We start from the raw sequence: 21,160 nt of genomic DNA, 5'->3' as shown, positions 1-21,160 counted from the left end.
CCTGGGTAGCGTCAAAATAAAGCTGCACGGGTGAGCGTTCATCAAAAAGGCCAGGTATGCTTCAATTTCTCACTCGCAAACAAGACTGTGCGTCATTCCTCCTCCGGTCAGATTAGCGTGGTTCCTTTCTTCTCTCCCGCAAGAGTGTGATGCATCGATCCCGGATGGGCACCTCGGGGCTGGGCAAGCTCTACGTTGATTTTCCGCACCCAGCAAAGTTGCGTTGAAATCCGGTCAGACAGATTAAAGTAACAGCGTGGGGGCTTGCATCGTTAACAGCAGCTGCTGCAGGTGTTGCGCATTGTTTCTCCAGCTGCCTTGCATCGATCTCCCAGCCCCGATGCAGGTGGAGCATCGATTTTAGCCGCAAGGCCAGTGGCGCGTCATTTATCAGCCACAAGGCGGTGGTGCACCAAAAGTTTCCCCGCACTGTGGTCTCTGCGTGGATTTCTGTTTTTTCCCCCCAGCTTCACCTTTCAAGGGACAGAAACAGGCTAGGGCACCACTTGGCGGGCAGGACTCTCAGCAGAAAGCCAATCTGCTGGCAGAGAGAAGTTTTTGATGTCCCAGAGACTTCAACAACAGGAGGCAAGCTCAGTTCAAGCCCTGTGTGGGACGTCACACAAAAGTCAGTCTTTTACCTCTCTCAGGCAGAAGCAGCTACTGCAGGCCAACCCAGCAAAGCACAGTCCCAGGCAGAGGGGAAGTAATCCTTCTCCAGCTCTTCTCCAGGGCAGAGGTTCCTCTTGGTTCCAGAAGTAATCTGATTTTCAGGGGTTTTGGGTCCTCTTCTCATACGCCTTTCCGCCTTTGAAGTAGGCGTACTTCAAAAAGAAGTCTCTCTTGTTTTCAAGATCCTGCCTTGCCCAGGCCAGGTCTAAGACACACAACAGGAGGTTGGAAACTGCTTTGTGTGAGGGAGGGCAGACATAGCCCTTCCAGGTGTGAGTGACCACTCCTCCCCTCCAGCCCAGATGGCCCATCATGATATGCAGGCTCCACCCCAGCTCCCTTTGTGTCAGTGTCTGGAGCCAAACAGCTCAATTGTCAAACTGACCCAGACAGGGAATCCACAAACAGGCAGAGTGACAGGATGGTTTGAGCAAGAAAGATGCCTAGTTTCTAAAAGTGGCATTTTCAAACACTTAATCTAAAAACAACATTTACCAAAATATGTATTTTTGAACTGTGAGTTCAGAGACCGTAAACTCCTTGTTTCCATCTGCTCCCACAGGGAATCTGCGCTTTAATGATATTTAAAGGCAGGCCCCATGTTAACCTATGAGAGAGGTAGGCCTTGCAATAGTGAAAAACGAATTTGCCAGTATTTCACTGTTAGGACATGTAAAACACATCAGTCTAACCTCTAACATACACTGCACCCTGACCATGGGGCTACCTAGGGCCTACCTTAGGGGTGCCTTACATGTATAAAAAGGGAAGGATTATGCCTGGCAAGTGGTTACACTTGCAAAGTCGAATTGGCAGATTAAACTGCACAGACAGATGCTGCAGTGGCAGGTCTGAGGCATGTTTACAGGACTACTAATGTGGAAGGCAGTGCTGCAGGCCCACTGTATCACTGAAATCTAACTACATCTACCTGAAGAGCACCTATCAGAGTGAAACTTCTTGTCTTTGCTTGCTTATGTTCCAGTTTAGGGAGGACTTGGCCTGACAGTTCGGGGTGGACTGTTAGTACTGGGGCAAGATCAAGACTGAATTGTAGGCCTGTGTGAAATGTTAGATATGCCTGCATAGTTGGTATAATTTGGGTAATTTCCTGGACAGAAATTTACCCACAATTCTGAAGATACTTCCATTACACAACATTGGGTAATGGTGGGTAGATATTTTAAAGTGAGATGTACAGTTCATGTAACTTTTGATCGTGAGTGGCATTTCAAGTAGATTTTTTACCCTAACAGACAGCTCAGGTGATTTATGATCATGAAACTACAAATCAGATTACAAGCACAGCTTTTTGAATGTGAGCAGCAGTTCCTGTAACCTGGGGGATCAACAAACATTTCAGGCAGATTATTTTGCATGAATAGACTGCTTGGGTAATTTTTGAATGATTTCGGAAGGCTAGTAGGAGTGTTTTGAATGTGAGTACACAGAAATCATATTGAAATTACATTTCCATGTGAAATTGTGACAATGTTTTTAAGTGTGAAATGCATTTTGGATAAATACACATAATTTTGCATAGTTTTGTAGTAATTTTGCATAATTACACTCCAGCAAATTACATGTATTTCACACACCTCTACCTTGTATATGACTGGGTTCAAACTGAAGATGGTGGGCAACAGAACAATGGATTGCACTGCTACCCTCTGTGATTACCAGAGGTTAGACATTTTTCAAACATTTCTCCCAACACCTAAGTGTTTAAAGTTCCCTTTCTCACCTAATGCCGATGGATTTCACCTTCCCGGATTTTGATACAAAGTATCATATATACTCCATAAGGACAAAAAGCAAAATGTAAATTTAAAGAAATTAGAAACTAACTTTCTTCGAAAGTAGTCCAGTTTCCCGTGTGGACCTCTCAAATACACCAGAATTTCACTTGAACACCAGCAGTCATCCACCATGTGATTATGTTCATATTTTTGAGACCTAACATGTTTTGCATTGCCTTTTGGACTATATTCAAAATTGTTGGGAAAATCAGCACTCAACTCTGATCATATCCCGGACATAAGGCCTTCTGTCCGTCTTCCCTTACTTCCAAGTGAGTCAATTAAAAGAATGTTCGCCTAAATCGTCTCTTCTTGTTGGGTCTTCACAATTACATAATGTGCTTGGAGATATCAGGAGAATGAAAAATATGACTGTCCAGGTGGGAAAACCCTTAGAGACAAAAAAAAGCTAAGGTGAAAAAGAAGCAAACAGAAAAGATATATTCCCACTGTTATCATCTTACTGAGGGTTTTAGTGTCACAATTGACAAAACAAACATACACTTGGCTTCCCCTACAGTTAATTACTCATTTGCCAATGCACCCAATAATAAAAAAGAAAGTAAAAACGCCCACAACCATGGTTTTGCCTCAACTAGTTGAACTTGATGAGTTACATGGATCAACAGAAGAGAAAACATCTAGAAAAACACAAATGCAGCACAGAAAGAAAAAAACGGAAAAGCAAAAACATAGAGAATGAGTAACAAGAAGAGGACAGATAACGTTCCTCCCAGGTAATGCAGACACGCTTACTCAAGTAAACAAAGGCGAAACTCCTAGTGATTACACATTGTGCCATGTAGTACTAGTTAGTGATCAATTTGAGCCTATAGCTCAGGTAGAAACAAGGGGCTTGCTGAAAATAACAGGTCTTTGGCCAATGTTGGCCATTCTTTGAATCCTTTGGCAGGTGATTTTCAAACAACTAATGTATAAAATGAAACTGACAGTCTCTGAAATATTTTCTTCTGAAACCAGAAGGATTTCACTTCCAGACAAAATGTATTTATTACATACAAGAGCTGTCTTTGGTCAAGTATTTTCCCAGGAATTATCATGGGTAATGAAAATCTCTTTAGAAAAGAGTAACACAACATATCACAAATAAGGGACTCCTCAAAAGGTACTGTGTTGAGACAAGTGTCATCTAAATCATTTGATTCAGATGTTTTTGAATTAGAATTTAGCAGTCCTCATTGAGGATCAATGGGCTTACAGGCCGCCGAAATCTAAATCAGGACCTAAGTGTGTTCATTGGTTGTGGGAGTACATGCTGTTGGCAGGTCTCTGTGAAAACTCACAAACAAACAACAGTCTGCCAGCAGTTACAGAAAGATCTCTCATAATCCTGGCTATCAGGATGACTGAATGGAAATAAATTCCAGAATTGGCCACAGCAGCCTCTTCAGTGTAAAAATATCTCTCCTTCAATGGAACCTGGCATTGTCTCAAAAATTAATATGATTTGTCCCCAGGAAACTTGTTCAGTAGACAATTTCCTAGTGAATTCATTTTATGTATTTGATAGCCCTGCCACTTTCTCCTTTCAATTGACTATGACTCGAATATTCAGCACATTGTCCATTATAAGATTAATTTTTAGTGTTTAAGAATTGACTTTTCAATGATTAAGGAAGTACGGGCCCATTCCTACTTTCATGTAATGTTTACTTCCTCCTGGTCAACAAACAAATGTGATCCCTACTAATCTATTTGAGTATGTAAACATGCTAATCAATTGAGAAGATAATCCTTCGATTATTATTACAGGAGACGTATGTCCAAACTTATCTAACACATCTTTGCAATCCTTTAGGAATGACGAACTCGAGGACAACTAGAACATCCAGGAGTTCAAATTTCAAAGTACTGGTAGACCCCATAATCACAGAACTCTTCTTCTAAATCAGTTGCAGATTGTAGATGCTAAAGCAGCCTTCAGCAGCCTCTAATATTGGTTATCTAATTATGTTATAAATGGCATTTAACTTGGTTCAGTAAATGAGTGTTGTAAGTATTATATACAGCGCCCATGCCTTTCTTCAAACAAGTATGATCTATAGCGACCATGCCTATCTTCAAACAGCATTAGGAATACCACTTTAAAAACAACTACAGATTGGTTGTTGGAAATTAGTTCTGGTATAATTGATGTTCAGCACAAAAATGCCTGACTGTAATGAATATTAAACTTTTTAATGACGTGTTTCTAATTTTTACCCTTTGCTCTCTGTGAGTTTTCCACTGAAGATTCTAATATTACTCCTAAGTTACATTCATAAGTTACTTATAAATGGTTAGTCAAACACATAAACAACAAAAGTAAACCCTATTTCTGCCCATTAAAGTTGGAAAAGGATGATATGGTGTTTCAATGGACAGTTGCACTTCAAAAACTTATTTGAGAACATTTTCTTATATTCTGTTATGTTATGTAGATTTGCAAAGCACAGCTTATCACCATGAGGGTAATGAGGTGTCGGAGGAGTGTAGGCCGGGTGGTGCTCCTAGCTGGACAGCCAGGGCTCCAGCTTCTTGTGAATGTTGAGAAATACAGTGGCAGTCCTGATGTGTAGAGGCAGCTTGTTTCAGTTTTGCACAGCGATAAAGAAGGCGTGCTCTTCTGACTTGCTCCTATGTACGTGGTGGACTGGTGTGAATTAGAGAGAAGTGAAGCGTAGCTGTCTAGAAGGTTGGTGGGGTTTAAGTCGGTCATTGGTGTTGTTGAGTGCTTTTGTAGGCATGGATGAGCAACTTGAATTGCAACATTTCTTCATGGGTAGTCAGTGTAGCTCAGTGAGGTAGAAACTGATCTCAGTGTTTTTGGGGATGTCTATGATGAGACTGGTGGTGGTGTTTTGGAAGGTCTGGAGATTTTGCATGAGTTAGTTGGAGGTACTGATGAAGAGTGTGATGCCATAGTTGAGTCTGCTGGTTATGAGAGCCTGGATTTTTGTGCATCTTGTGTGCGTGGGAGCCTTTTGAAAACCTTGAGAAGCATTCTGAGGTTGGTGGGGTTTAAGTCGGTCATTGGTGTTGTTGAGTGCTTTTGTAGGCATGGATGAGCAACTTGAATTGCAACATTTCTTCATGGGTAGTCAGTGTAGCTCAGTGAGGTAGAAACTGATCTCAGTGTTTTTGGGGATGTCTATGATGAGACTGGTGGTGGTGTTTTGGAAGGTCTGGAGATTTTGCATGAGTTAGTTGGAGGTACTGATGAAGAGTGTGATGCCATAGTTGAGTCTGCTGGTTATGAGAGCCTGGATTTTTGTGCATCTTGTGTGCGTGGGAGCCTTTTGAAAACCTTGAGAAGCATTCTGCGGATGTGGCAACAGGATGCAGTTACAGCATTTACATGTTTGTTCATCATCAGTTTGTCATCCAGGATGATGCTGAGGTTTCTGGTGTGGTCTGTCGGGGTGGACAGAGGACCTAAGGAGGGGGTCCACCAGGAGGAGCCCCGGGGGGAGCTCTTGTGTCCAAAAATCAGGACTCTGTTTTGTCCATGTTGAGCTTGAGACACTTCTCTTAAATACAGTTGGCAACGTTGGACATGCTGACAGTGAAATTGGTCTTAGTAGTGATGTTTGTGTCAGTGAGGGAGAGGATGAGCTGAGTGTTGTCAGTGTTGTAAGCAATGTTGATGGCATGGGTACTGATGATGTGGGGGAGAAGTGTCATGTACAAGGTAGAGCTAATAGAGAAGCCCTGGGGATGAGTGTTTTGTATTAGTAGGTGAAAGTGGAGAGTCTGACTCATTTTGTCCTGTTGAAGAGGAAGGAAGTGATCCAACTCAGGATGGAACCTTGGGTTCCTGAGTCCTGGAGTTTGGCAATAAGGGTGCCATGGAAAACAGTGTCAACAGCTGCAGATACTAATTATTTTCAAATAGGTGGGTGATCGTAGTGTCGATATAATACTTTGGTTTTCTCTTTTTCGCTCTGCTTTGATATTGAATCTCCATTAAGGAATTTTGTGTTTAGGTTCACCTCATTAATACTTATCGTACGTTCGTTTTCACTTTAGATACAAATTGTAACTACTTCAGATTTTATTTACGGCGTTGGACAAATATATGCTTTTAAAGGTCAGTTGGGGCTCACTGGCTGGTGTTAGATTGAATATATTCGGTGGGGATTTCTCTTTTCTTCTTTTTTACTACGGACAACCAAGATGTAGGAGTTAAACATGGGTTGATTTTCTGGTGTTTCCACAGACATCGCAGAATTATTGTGAAGACTGTTTCCTATTTAGAATACATTACTTGAGTTAAGGTATTTTCTTATTGACTTTGGGGTTTACTATGGGCTCTTCTTTGCCTTTTGGCTTAATAATTGATATAGTTCTAAATGACTATTGTTTGATCCATAATATTCCGACTCTCTATTACTCTCTCACTTCGCATGGGTTCAGGCTGTCTATGGTTGCATTTCATTGAGACGTGCACATTATGTGGTGTGTTAACCTTTGGCACATATAGACATTGCATACTTTTGTCCTGTTTGAGGGCTCCGTTGCTCAACTGTTTTGGGCATCCCATATGGATTTATGTTTGTTTTCTCCTTGGTTAACTATACTGTAATTGAATTTTAATTATTAACTTTAATTTTGACTAATGTCACATAAGTCACAAGAGCCATGTTTGCTTATGCTCACCATTGTCACGTTTTGAATTGGTCGTGCTCTGCTCTAACCATTTCTGATATACATATTATATGTATAGTCATTGATTTCATTTACTTTCAGCCCTGATGAAGTCCTTACGAGAACATTTTCTCATAGGATGAAACACGTGTTGGCTGTGGTTGCTACAAGATTATGGGCCGTGATGTCTACAGTAATTTTTGTCTTCAAGGACGTTTTTTTTTGTTGTGCTGAACGGCATACTGTACAATTAAATGGACTTGATGTTTACAAGAAACTATTGTCATTTTCAATGAAGATTGGATACACTACTTTGGATTCATGAGTGCCCTGACATTTGTTTTTTTCGCTGATAGGTCAAGGAGGATGAGAGCAGCAGTTTATACTCCGTCAATGATGGACCGGATGTCATATGTTGCTGCCATGATGTTGGCTTCCATACTGCGGTTGCTGCAGAATCCTGACTACGTGGAATCCAGGAGGTGGTGCTGAGATGGACAGAGAGCTGCTTGTTGATCTCTTTCTCCAGGACTTTGGCTTTTCAGGTTGGCTGAGCATTTCTTCAGGACTGCTGTGACTTCTGGGTGTTTCCAGCTGTTCGGATAGTTTCGGCTGAGAACACAGAGGTTGATGATGCTGGTGAGGTTGGTGCTGATCAGTGTTCTTCCCTGGTTGTGCATGTGGTGAGAGCAGGGGTTTGTGGAGGACCCTTAGTGTATGGTCTGTATAATTCTGGTGGTGTCATCTGTGGTGACAAGACTTCAGTGTGTTAGCAAATGGGTGCTCCTAGTGGCATTAGAGGGTTGCGTGATGATGTCCTCTACATTGGATTGGAGTGCAAAGTTAGTTTAGATCTTGAGTATTTTGTTGTGGAAAAAGTCAGAAAGGTCATCTCTGAGGATCTGTGAAGGGATATTGACAATGGAGGATCCTGTTGGGTTGGTGAATTCTTTGACAATGTTGAAGAGTTCTTTACAGGAGTTATAGTAGGATTCTAGTCTTAGCATGAGCACTCTTTAGCCTGCATGAAAATAAAATAGTCCTTACAAAAAGGTAAAAGATATGGCGTCACACATAAAAATATATAAATGGGTCTGAATTGATACAATCTTCATTGAGCTTAGCAAGAAGCAAATTTAAGGTCATTTTGGCACTTTGTAGCCCTGACCTGCAGTTCTAAAACTGAAACCTCTGCTAATGAGCTATCCACCCAGATAAAAGTTTATTAAATTTCTAACTTGTATAAGATGAACACCCATATTAGGGTGCCTTAATTTACCAATTGATCAAAAAATGACATCTCTCCTACCTGGGATCAAATCCTTGTCTATATTAATAGAACAAGAGCTTCAGGTGCAATAGGGCCAGTCAAAATCCTGATTATAGTGTTGAAAAGCAATGCTGAACTGTGGGCAAAAACATTGAGGCACTATTTGTACATTGTTTTCTGTCTGTTTCTATCTCTAAGTCATAAAAAACAGTAGCATTGTCCTGCTTCATAAAAAGGGAAGGAAAACATTCCTGAAAAATATCAGCCAATGGCTCTACTTGACGCTGTAGGAAAGATTTTCACCAGTGGTGTCTGACTTTGTGGAGACACGGGCCTACAAGGCAAACACTAACCTCTTGGCTCAATCAGGCTTTAGACCCAACCACTCATTTACAGACAATATTTTATCAACCAAATAATGCGCCTTAGCGCCCAAAAGTGATTCCCGGTCAACTGACACAAGCTACCAAATGAGGTCCATCAACTAAGTCCAACTTACTCTAAGCACATATGCCATATGATGTGAAGAATCCTTGGTCAGTTTAAAATGTTTTCTCTATCAATATTCTTCTTTAACATGTTCTCTTCGATTTCACCCTAGTAAGACCAAAAGAAAATATTTCAGCATTACATTTTAGATAAATATGTCATTGAAAAAAACGAATTGTGTATACAACATTGATTGATGTTTCCATCACATTCCACTAGGTGAACAGGCCTACTCTATGGCGTAAATTTTTACCACTTAGTATTCTAGGTACTTTATTGCATTTCCTCTACATGGTGCAAAGTACTGATGGGTGGCACAAAACTTCTTATTTCAGATATAGCCACAAATAATGGCTTAAAAGAGGGATGTTTGCTGACATCATTCTTATTTTCCCTGCATTGCTGTGATTTTACTCAATAATTCTCACATCTTAAATTTTGTTTGCCAAAAGTGTGACCTAAACTATTGTGCATTTAAATGTTTGTTGATGATCTTATTTTATTCAATATAACACTGTAAGGTCTTCAAAGAAATCTTCAAAGAAATTGAAAGAGTTGTGCAATTATGTTAAAAGGCATTTTGTAATGATAAATACTTCCAAAACAAATAGTCTAGTTTTTGATGGAATGAAAAGAAGTCTAGTCTGTGAGTGGTATTTGGGCCAGGAAAAGCTAGACTGTGAAAAAATATTTGACTTGGCAGAACTTCCACTAGTAATTTAGGTCAAAGATTGCATTTCACTAAATTAGAGAACAAAGCCTCTCCACACGCAGTGCTCTCCAATATATTTACAGATCCATGTAGAAAAGTAATTTTGTCTATTTTTTACAAGTTTTTGAGCAAACATTTTCCCTTCATTAAATCATGTCTTAGAATATATATACTAGACATTGGGTTTCTGGTAGGCAGAGGTATGCCCCTTTCCAAGCAGAAGCCACAATCAGGTCATGGTAAGTCACAAACTCACCCTACGTTACCCTGGGCTCACCCCCAGGTAGCTTGGCACAGGACAGCCCAGCTTAACTTAAAAGGCTATGTGTAAGGTATTTTTGCATTACTTGAAAAAGTAAAACAGTGAAACAACCGCACAAAAGGTACCACACCTGGTTAGGAAAATAGAACTCAATTTAATAAATAAAACAAGACCAAAAGCACAAAAATCCAATAAGCGTAATGTGAGTTATGAATTGTTAAACAATACACTGCAGAAAAGTGCTTAGAAGCAAAATCGCCAATCAAGGATATCTGGTCATGCCAGACCAGGACAAAGTCAGGAGTTTACACCGACCGCGATGGAGTTCATGCCTGGTACAGTGACCAACTTAGGCCTGCTGAACAAAAGTACCTTGATCCTTGTTGTGACGACCTCCAGGAAGATATAAGGTGCAGCTGAGGTGATGCGTTGGTTCTGATCTCGCAACAGAAGGAGATGCACTGGTTTTCTCCAAACAAAGTCGGCAATTCATCGGTTCTGAGGGCAACGCACTGGTCCCTAAGGCTATGTGTCAGTTCTACTCCTGTAGCAGAGGATGCATCAATTCTGATGTCAATATGCTGGTTCAACAGGCAATGCACTGGTCCTGCTTCACACAGCAACAATGATGCACCGGTTCCCATCCACACAAAGGCAAAGATGCACCGGTTCTGCTGAGGATGCATGGGCTGAATGAAGAATCTCCTTAGGTCTCACCTCTAAGGGTACAGGACTGGGGTGGCACAAGTTGGCAGGGAAGACCCACAACAGGCAGCTGGCAGGTACAGGTGAAGCTAGTTGGGAAGCATTGTATGTCCCTGAGACTTCAGAAAGCAGGAGACCAGTAAGATGGCCCTTGGAGTCCCTCAGGTTTCTGGGGTGGATGATGCAGGTCCAGTCCTTCTCACTCTTAAGAGGCAGCAGGTATGCAGGTCAGCACAGCAACACAGGAGTCCAGCAGAGTAGCAGTCCAGCAGAGTGGCAGTCATTGTAGCAGCATAGCAGTCCTACTTCCTGGCACAGTATCTACATGACCAGAAGTGTACTGAAGTGGTGGCGTCAGTGGGCAATTAGTTATACCCAGTTGTGCCTTTAAGGTCAGAGAGTGCACAGAGGTCCTCCCTTCCTGTCCTGGCTCCAGACTCACAAGGGGGGTATGCAGTCCTTTGTGTGGGGACAGGAGAAAGCCTATTCAGGCATAAGTAAGAGACTGTGCCCAGCTCCTCCCTCCCATCTGGCACAGGATGGCCCAGTTGGAGGTGTGTTGCCCATCAGGTCACACCTAAGCCTTGTGTGTGGCTGTCTGGAAGGCTAGCTTTCACCCACCCCAGACATGTATTCAGAGACAGTCAGCAGGCACCAAATGGCTTGAGTATGAATATGTCAACTTTCTAAAAGTGGCATTTTAATAACGGCAATTTAATTCTGATTTCACCATAAGATGTTTTTTAAGTTGTGAGTCCAGAGACACCAAACTTGAAATACTGATCTCTTCCAGATTGTGAATTACACTTATAAAATGCAGGAATGGGAGAAACTTGATGCATTTTACTCTACAGAAGTCCGTGGAGAAGCCTAAAAACCCTGCAGAATTCTATGGAATTCAGCAAGAGCCAAAATTCCAGTCGCTGTACACATTTGTGTAGAGTAAACCAGCTGGTCCCCCACTTTTAAAGGTCCAGAGTTTGCTACCCTGTTCCTCCTGGGGTGGGAGTGTTGCATTGCTCCCCTTTGGTTGGGAGTGTGTTATTATATTATGCTCCATTCTTCCACATTACCATGTAGTAATTACTGCGAATACAACAAGTCATTATTAGGGACAGCGCTGTGTTAAACCTTGTACGCCATGTTACAAGTGTTTGCCTTGTTTAGGTGGGTGTGGCAAGGAGGACTGTCAGTTACTGCGGGATGAGCATCACACGTTTCTATCTAACAGCCCTCAAATGTTTATGAAAAAGTACAATAACTTATTGAGCCTCAAGTTCTAACATAGATCCACCACTTGATGACAGAGGACGTTAGTGTCTAACAACAATATCACCCACATGAGCCGGAAAATTGGTTGTGGCACTCACCTTGAGAATGTGCAGGGTGTCGACTGTCGATGAAGAGTTGAAGCTTATGGAAAGTCTTGTGCAGGGGTGTCATAGGTCAGTTGGGAATAGGGGAGCTGATTCCCTCAATCTGCTCCCAGTCTGGGGAGATCAGATTGGGAAGTTGGCAAGTCCACCAACTCACAATGGGGAAGGAGATGAACTGCTCCTGCACCCGCGACACATCAGAGAGTCTGATTCCTGGAGGAGGCCTGGAACTGGCCGAAGCTCAGGCTCATATTGGCAGTCAGTTCTGAAGTTGGAAGTTCTGAAGTTGGCAGTGAACAGAAGGAAGGATTGGTAACAAGGCGGGGAATATCTCAGCAGTCTCTCTACAGGTTCTCTTCAGTTGGGCTTTTCTTGTGGTGAAAATCCATGTCCTTTTCAGTAGAACTCCAGCTTTGGAAGGCAAGAATTTAACAGCATGCAGCATGGCTAATGCTGAGCCAAGATGGTCGCTAGATAAATGTAGATTCTTACAATGAGTAGTCTATTGGATGTGACCTGAAAAGAGCTTAAAAGGCATACTGGGAGTTGTGGTCTTCATGCCACAAGCTCAGGGCCTGGACCTAGCGTAAATGTTCCCAAAAAGAACTATGTTTCCGAAGGTGGCTATGGAAATTTGAGCCTGTGTTTGATGCCTTCAGATAAATATTCTTTCACAATGGGACGTGACCAGGTGCTACTGGGAGAGCTGTGCAGCTGTTTTAGGAATTTATGTTACTTATTAATCTGTTTTTAAGCGATCCTTGCTTTAACACGTTGGTCTTAGGATGTTTTAAGCTGTGTACTGGTAGGGGTTTTTAATTTTAGTAGTTTAAAACCTTTATTTCTACCATGAGCGTAGCCATAACAGTACAATGAATACAAAGAGGCATATTTATACTCTGTTTGCACCGAATGTGCGTCCAAAATTTTGACGCACAATTGGCGCAAACCCTGCCCCATATTTATACTTTGACATCTGACCCTGCGGGCGTCAAAATTCCACCATGTGCGTCATTTTTTGGAAGGGGGAACCAGCCTTGCGTTAATTATATGCAATGTAGGCGTTCCCTTCCAAAAAATGACTTTAAGGCCTGTGCCCCATATTTATACTCTGACGTCATTTTGACGTACATGAGGGGGTGGGCCTTAAAAAACAACACACAGCCTGATGGGCGCAGTGTTTTAACGCCTGGGTCAGTGCAGGCGTTAAGGGACCTGTGGGCTCGGAAGGAGCCCAGAGGTGCCCTCCCCTGCCCCCAGGGCCACCCCCTGCCACCCTTGCCCACCCCAGGAGGACACCCAAGGATGGAGGGACCCATCCCAGAGAAGGAAAGGTAAGTTCGGGTAAGTATTTTTTTCCGATTTTTTTTGTGGCATATGGGGGCCTGATTTGGGCCCCCCTACATGCCACTATGCCCAATGACCATGCCCAGGGGACATAAGTCCCCTGGGCATGGCCATTGGGCAAGGGAGCATGACTCCTGTCTTTGCTAAGACAGGGGTCATGTCAATGGAGGTTGGGCATCAAAAAAAATGGCGCAAATCCGGTTTGAGGCCTGAATTTTGCCTGAGACCTGACTTGCCCCATTTTTTGACGCACAACCCCCATTGTCCCATACGCCGGCGCTGCCTGGTGTGATTTTTATTTTTTTTATGCACACCAGTCCGCTGCGCCGGCTAACATAATTCTATAAATAAGGCGCCCGCATGGCGTGTTTGAATGGCGTTAGCCGGTGGTAAAATTTTTGACGCACAACTGCGTTGGCGCAGTTGTGCATCAAAAAGTATAAATATGGGCCAAAGTATATCACATGGTTAAAAACACTGAATAGCCTCAGTCACCATAAAGGTGCATACATCACGGACTACCATACACAAAAAACAATTCAAAGTTTAAAATATCAAGATATTTCCAGCAATGTGCATATACAGAGGGCTCACCCACTTGATAAACCCATCACTGGGTAGCCAAATAAAGTGAGGGCACCAATTAAGTACAGAGTGTACTACAACACACTTAGCCACCCCATGGCTGTTGTAAATCTCAACTGGGGGGGGTTACTGGTCCAAAGAAAGTTGTGGTTGCCTCAGATTTACCTGTAGACTGTCTACTAGGAAATTATTTAGAGACATCAGCTTGGTCAGATGTGGAGTTGGAGGCTCATGCAGCAATGCTGGGCATTCAAGGGCATATTTTTGTTTTAACCAGGGCTCAGGCCAAAAAGCAAAAAGGACAGGGTGACTTGGATCCTGGAAGAATGGACCAAGTGCTCCCTAAAGCTAGGGTTAGTTAAGGTAAATCACTACCTACTATCCCTCCCTCTACAGTGGATTCAACTTCTGAGGAAGAAGAATTTCCACCCTGTGCAGAACCTACACCAGAGGAGCTGGAAGCAGACACTGCTGAGCTTTTGGGTGAAGGGGGGCCTGCCAGGGAGGAGCTGAGTGTGGCACAGCATACCTGTCCCACACTAGAGGGTCTAAGGCAGCAAGCTGTCAAACAAGCAAATGGGGATGTCAGTGACTCTCACAGAGTTTACTGGGAGGACAACCTCTTGTACACTGAAGCAAGGGATCCAAAACCTGGAGCTGCCAGGAGATTGGTGATTCCTCAGGAGTACAGAAAGTTCCTCCTAACTCTAGCCCACGACATTCCCTTAGCTGGACATTTGGGGCAAATGAAAACTTGGGACAGTCTTGTCCCCTTGTTTCATTGGCCTAGAATGCCAGAGGACACAAAGGAATTTTGTAAGTCCTGTGAAACCTGTCAAGCCAGTGGCAAGACAGGTGGTACTCCAAAGGCACCCCTTATTCCACTGCCTGTGGTTGGGGTTCCCTTTGAAAGGGTAGGGGTTGACATAGTTGGCCCACTTGACCCTCCTACTGCTTCAGGCAATAGGTTTATCTTGGTGGTAGTGGACCATGCCACCAGATATCCTGAAGCAATTCCTCTAAGGACCACTACAGCTCATGCAGTGGCAAAGGCCCTCCTGGGAATCTTTTCCAGGGTGGGCTTCCCAAAAGAGGTGGTATCAGACAGTGGAAGCAATTTCATGTCTGCTTACTTAAAGGCCATGTGGAAGGAATGTGGTGTGACATACAAGTTCACCACACCCTATCATCCACAAACAAATGGAATGGTGGAGAGATTTAACAAAACTCTCAAAGGTATGATGATGGGACTCCCTGAAAAACTCCGCAGGAGATGGGATATCCTGTTACCTTGCCTCCTTTTTGCTTACAGGGAGGTACCCCAAAAAGGAGTGGGCTTCAGCCCCTTTGAACTCCTATTTGGACATTCTGTAAGAGGTCCCATAACACTTGTTAAAGAGGGTTGGGAACAACCTTTAAAAGCTCCAAAGCAAGACATAGCGGACTATGTATTTGGACTAAGATCTAGGATGGCTGAGTACATGAAAAAGGCCAGTAAAAACCTTTAGGCCAGCCAAGAGCTCCAAAAGCAATGGCATGACCAGAAGGCTGTTTTGGTTCAGTACCAACCAGGGCAGAAAGTGTGGGTCTTGGAGCCTGTGGCCCCAAGAGCACTCCAAGACAAATGGAATGGACCCCACATTATTGTTGAGAAAAAGGGTGAAGTCACCTACTTAGTTGACTTAAGCACTGCCAGGAGTCCCCCTAGGGTGCTCCATGTCAATCGCCTGAAACCCTACTATGACAGGGCTGATCTCACCCTGCTCATGGCAACAGATGAGGGACAGGAAGAAGAAAGTGACCCTCTCCCTGATCTCTTCTCTTCCACAGAACAAGATGCTCTAGTGGAAGGTGTAGTTTTGGCAGATTGTCTTACTGCTGAGCAGAAAGACCACTGCATAAATCTCCTGGGTCAGTTTTCTGAACTCTTCTCTACTGTGCCAGGCACCACTTCTTGGTGTGAGCACACTATAGATACTGGAGACAGCTTGCCTGTCAAAAGTAAAATCTATAGGCAGCCTGACCATGTCAGAGACTGCATAAAGCAAGAAGTGCAGAAAATGCTTGAACTGGGAGTGGTTGAGCACTCTGAAAGTCCATGGGCCTTTCCTGTGGTACTTGTACCAAAACCTCATTCCAAGGATGGAAAGAATGAAATGCGGTTTTGTGTAGACTATAGAGGTCTCAACCAGGTAACCAAAACTGATGCTCACCCTATACCCAGGGCAGATGAGCTAATAGATACACTGGCATCTGCCTAGTATCTAAGCACCTTTGATTTGACTGCAGGGTATTGGCAGATCAAGTTATCAGAGGATGCAAAAGCAAAAACTGCATTTTCAACCATTGGAGGCCATTACCAATTCACAGTAATGCCTTTTGGGTTGAAAAATGCACCTGCCACTTTTCAAAGGTTGGTGAACAAAGTCCTGCAAGGGCTTGAAGCTTTTAGTGCAGCATATCTAGATGATATAGTTGTCTTTAGCTCCAGCTCGGATGATCACCTGGTCCACCTATGGAACGTTTTGGAGGCCCTGCAGAAGGCAGGCCTCACTATCAAGGCTTCAAAGTGCCAGATAGGGCAGGGGAAAGTGGTTTATCTGGGACACCTGGTAGGTGGAGAACAGATTGCACCACTTATGGGGAAAATCCAAACTATTATAGATTGGGTTCCCCCTACAACTCAGACCCAGGTGAGAGCCTTCTTAGGCCTCACTGGGTATTACAGGAGGTTCATAAAGAACTATGGCTCCTTTGCAGCCCCTCTTAATGACCTCACATCTAAGAAAATGCCTAAAAAGGTATTGTGGACAGCTAGCTGTCAGAAAGCTTTTGAGGAGCTGAAGCAGGCCATGTGCTCTGCACCTGTCCTGAAAAGCCCCTGTTACTCCAAAAAATTCATTGTCTAAACTGATGCATCTGAATTAGGGGTAGGGGCAGTCTTATCACAACTTAATTCTGAGGGGCAGGATCAACCTGTTGCTTTTATCAGCAGGAGGTTGACCCCTAGAGAAAAGCGTTGGTCTGCCATAGAGAGGGAGGCCTTTGCTGTGGTCTGGGCACTGAAGAAGTTGAGGCCATACCTGTTTGGCACTCACTTCATTGTTCAGACAGACCACAAACCTCTAGTTTGGCTAAAACAAATGAAAGGTGAAAACCCTAAATTATTGAGGTGGTCCATATCTCTACAGGGAATGGATTATATAGTGGAACATAGACCTGGGAGTACCCACTCCAATGCAGATGGACTCTCCAGATATTTCCACTTAGACAATGAAGACTCATCAGGTCATGGCTAGTCTTATTGTCCTTCGTTTGGGGGGGGTTGTGTAGGAAAGTACCATCTTGCCTGGCATGTTACCCCCATATTTCACTGTATATATGTTGTTTTAGTTGTATGTGTCACTGGGACCCTGCCAGCCAGGGCCCCAGTGCTCATAAGTGTGCCCTGTATGTGTTACCTGTGTTATGACTAACTGTCTCACTGAGGCTCTGCTAATCAGAACCTCAGTTGTTATGCTCTCTCATTTCTTTCCAAATTGTCACTAACAGGCTAGTGACCAATTTTACCAATTTACATTGGCATACTGGAACACCCTTATAATTCGCTAGTATATGGTACTAAGGTACCCAGGGTATTGGGGTTCCAGGAGATCCCTATGGGCTGCAGCATTTCTTTTGCAACCCATAGGGAGCTCTGACAATTCTTACACAGGCCTGCCACTGCAGCCTGAGTGAAATAACGTCCACGTTTTATCACAGCCATTTTACACTGCACTTAAGTAACTTATAAGTCACTTATATGTCTAACCTTGACCTGGTAAAGGTTGGGTGCTAAGTTACTTAGTGTGTGGGCACCCTGGCACTAGCCAAGGTGCCCCCACATTGTTCAGGGCCAATTCCCCAGACTTTGTGAGTGCGGGGACACCATTACACGTGTGCACTATACATAGGTCACTACCTATGTATAGCTTCACAATGGTAACTCCGAATATGGCCATGTAACATGTCTAAGATCATGGAATTGCCCCACCAATGCCATCCTGGTATTGGGGAGACAATCCCATGATTCCCCGGGTCTCTAGCACAGACCCGGGTACTGCCAAACTGCCTTTCCCGGGGTTTCACTGCAGCTGCTGCTGCTGCCAAACCCTCAGACAGGTTTCTGCCCTCCTGGGGTCCAGCCAGGCTTGGCCCAGGAAGGCAGAACAAAGGACTTCCTCGGAGAGAGGGTGTTACACCCTCTCCCTTTGGAATAAGGTGTCAGGGCTGGGGAGGAGTAGCCTCCCCCAGCCTCTGGAAATGCTTTGATGGGCACAGATGGTGCCCATCTCTGCATAAGCCAGTCTACACCGGTTCAGGGATCCCTCAGCCCTGCTCTGGCGTGAAACTGGACAAAGGAAAGGGGAGTGACCACTCCCCTGACCAGCACCTCCCCTGGGAGGTGCCCAGAGCTCCTCCAGTGTGCTCCAGACCTCTGCCATCTTGGAAACAGAGGTGCTGCTGGCACACTGGACTGCTCTGAGTGGCCAGGGCCAGCAGGTGACGTCAGAGACTCCTTCTGATAGGCTCCTTCAGGTGCTGCTAGCCTACCCTCTCTACTAGGTAGCCAAACCTCCTTTTCTGGCTATTTAGGGTCTCTGCTTTGGGGAATTCCTTAGATAACGAATGAAAGAGCACATCAGAGTTCCTCTGCATCTCTCGCTTCACCTTCTGCCAAGGAATCGACTGCTGACCTCGCTGGAAGCCTGCAAAACTGCAACAAAGTAGCAAAGACGACTACTGCGACATCGTAACGCTGATCCTGCCGCCTTCTCGACGGTTTTCCTGGTGGTGCATGCTGTGGGGGAAGTCTGCCTCCTCTCTGCACTAGGAGCTCCGACGAAATCTCCTGTGGGTCGACGGAATCTTCCCCCTGCAACTGCAGGCACCAAAGAACTGCATCACTGGTCCTCTGGTTCTCCTCTCAGCATGACGAGCGAGGTCCCTTGAACTCAGCAACTCTGTCCAATTGACTCCCACAGTCCAGTGACTCTTCAGTCCAAGTTTGGTGGAGGTAAGTCTTTGCCTCCCCACGCTAGACTGCATTGCTGGGAACCGCGTGTTTTGCAGCTACTCCGGCCCCTGTGCACTCACCGAGGATTTCCTTTGTGCACAGCCAAGCCTGGGTCCCCGGCACTCTAACCTGCATTGCATGACCTCCTGAGTTGTCCTCCGGCGGCGTGGGACTCTCTTGTGCAACTTCGGGTGAGCACTGATTCACTCCACTTTGTAGTGCCTGTTCTGGCACTTCTACGGGTGCTGCTTGCTTCTGAGTGGGCTCTTTGTCCTGCTGGACGCCCCCTCTGTCCCCTCCCGCAATTGGTGACATCCTGGTCCCTCCTGGGCCACAGCAGCATCCAAAAACCCTAACCATGACCCTTGCAGCTATCAAGGCTTGTTTGCGGTCTTTCTGCGTGAAAACACGTTTGCACGACTCTTCACGACGTGGGACATCCATCCTCCAAAGGGGAAGTTTCTAGCTCTTGTCGTTCATGCAGAATCTTCAGCTTCTACCATCCAGTGGCAGCTTCTTTGCACCCACAGCTGGCATTTCCTGGGCATCTGCCCACTCCCGACTTGATCGTGACTTTTGGACTTGGTCCCCTTGTTCCACAGGTACTCTCGTCTCAAAATCCATCGTTGTTGCATTGCTGGTGTTGGTCTTTCCTGCAGAATTCCCCTATCACGACTTCTGTGCTCTTTGGGGAACTTAGGGGCACTTTGTACCCATTTTTCAGGGTCTTGGGGTGGGCTATTTTTCGAACCCTCACTGTTTTCTTACAGTCCCAGCGACCCTCTACGAGGTCACATAGGTTTGGGGTCCATTCGTGGTTTGCATTCCACTTCTAGAGTATATGGTTTGTGTTGCCCCTATCCCTATGTGCCCCCATTGCATTCTATTGTGACTATACATTGTTTGCACTGTTTTCTATTGCTATTACTGCATATTTTGGTATTGTGTACATATATCTTGTGTATATTTGCTATCCTCATACTGAGGGTACTCACTGAGATACTTTTGGCATATTGTCATGTTTTGCTTTCCTACTTATCTCGTATCAGAGCTTACAGAACATATCTGGAATGCACTTCTGAGTTCAAAGAAGACCTTTCTTGTTGTTAATTCTTCCCACCCACAAGTTCGTGAGAGATGAATTAATAGATTTCAAGCACACGTTCAAATGAGTAAAAGTATTGCAGCAATGAAAACAAAATATATCACAGTACTACTCAGTTGCAATGTACACAGCAGGTTATATATATAATGCAAAGCAAAACAAATACTTCACCGTGTGAGAAACTATTTACAGCTTCATCTTTCTGGGGTCTGCAAGTTGATGACTCCAGTCAACTGCGAGAAAGAGATTATCTACCCACACAGGAGACTGGCAACTGGCACCAAGTTCCAGCCCGAAGTCCAGCAGATTCGAATCTAAGTCTCTCAAGCCCCGAGCCATCCTTACAAAAGCGTGCCCCCTCCTCTCAGACTCGGGAAAACTACGCAAGCCTTTGGAGACTGGCTAGATGTCCTAGACTTCTCCTCTTCCCAAGCCTGAGCAGAAAGGAAAACACCAAGGGCCATATTTATACTTTTTGACGCAAAACTGCGCTAACGCAGTTTTGCGTCAAAAAAATTAGTGCCGGCTAACGCCATTCTGAAGCACCATGTGGGCGCTGTATTTATTCAATGACGTTAGCCGGCGTTAGCCGCAGGCGCTGCCTGGTGTGCATGAAAAAAAATGACCTACACCAGGCAGCGCCGGCGTAGGGGAATATGGAGCTTGGGCGCCAAAAAATGGGGCAAGTCAGGCTGAGGCAAATTTTTCGCCTCACCCCGATTTGCGCCATTTTTTTCTACTCCCAACCCCCATTGAAATGACTCCTGTCTTAGCAAAGACAGGAGTCATGCCCCTTGCCCAATGGCCATGCCCAGGGGACTTCTGTCCCCTGGGCATGGTCATTGGGCATAGTGGCATGTAGGGGGCACAAATCAGGCCCCCCTATGCCACAAAATAAAATTAAAAAAAATACTTACCTGAACTTACCTTAAGTTCCCTGGGATGGGTCCCTCCATCCTTGGGTGTCCTCCTGGGGTGGGCAAGGGTGGCAGGGGGTGTCCCTGGGGGCATGGGAGGGCACCTCTGGGCTCCTTCCGAGCCCACAGGTCCCTTAACGCCTGCCTTGTCCAGGCGCTAAAAAACGGCGCAAAAGCAGCTGGACGTCATTTTTTTTGACCCGCCCACTCCCGGGCGC

Source organism: Pleurodeles waltl, chromosome 2_2 (assembly GCF_031143425.1).
Source record: "Pleurodeles waltl isolate 20211129_DDA chromosome 2_2, aPleWal1.hap1.20221129, whole genome shotgun sequence".
Lineage (NCBI taxonomy): Eukaryota > Metazoa > Chordata > Amphibia > Caudata > Salamandridae > Pleurodeles > Pleurodeles waltl.
This window is presented reverse-complemented; position numbering follows the sequence as displayed.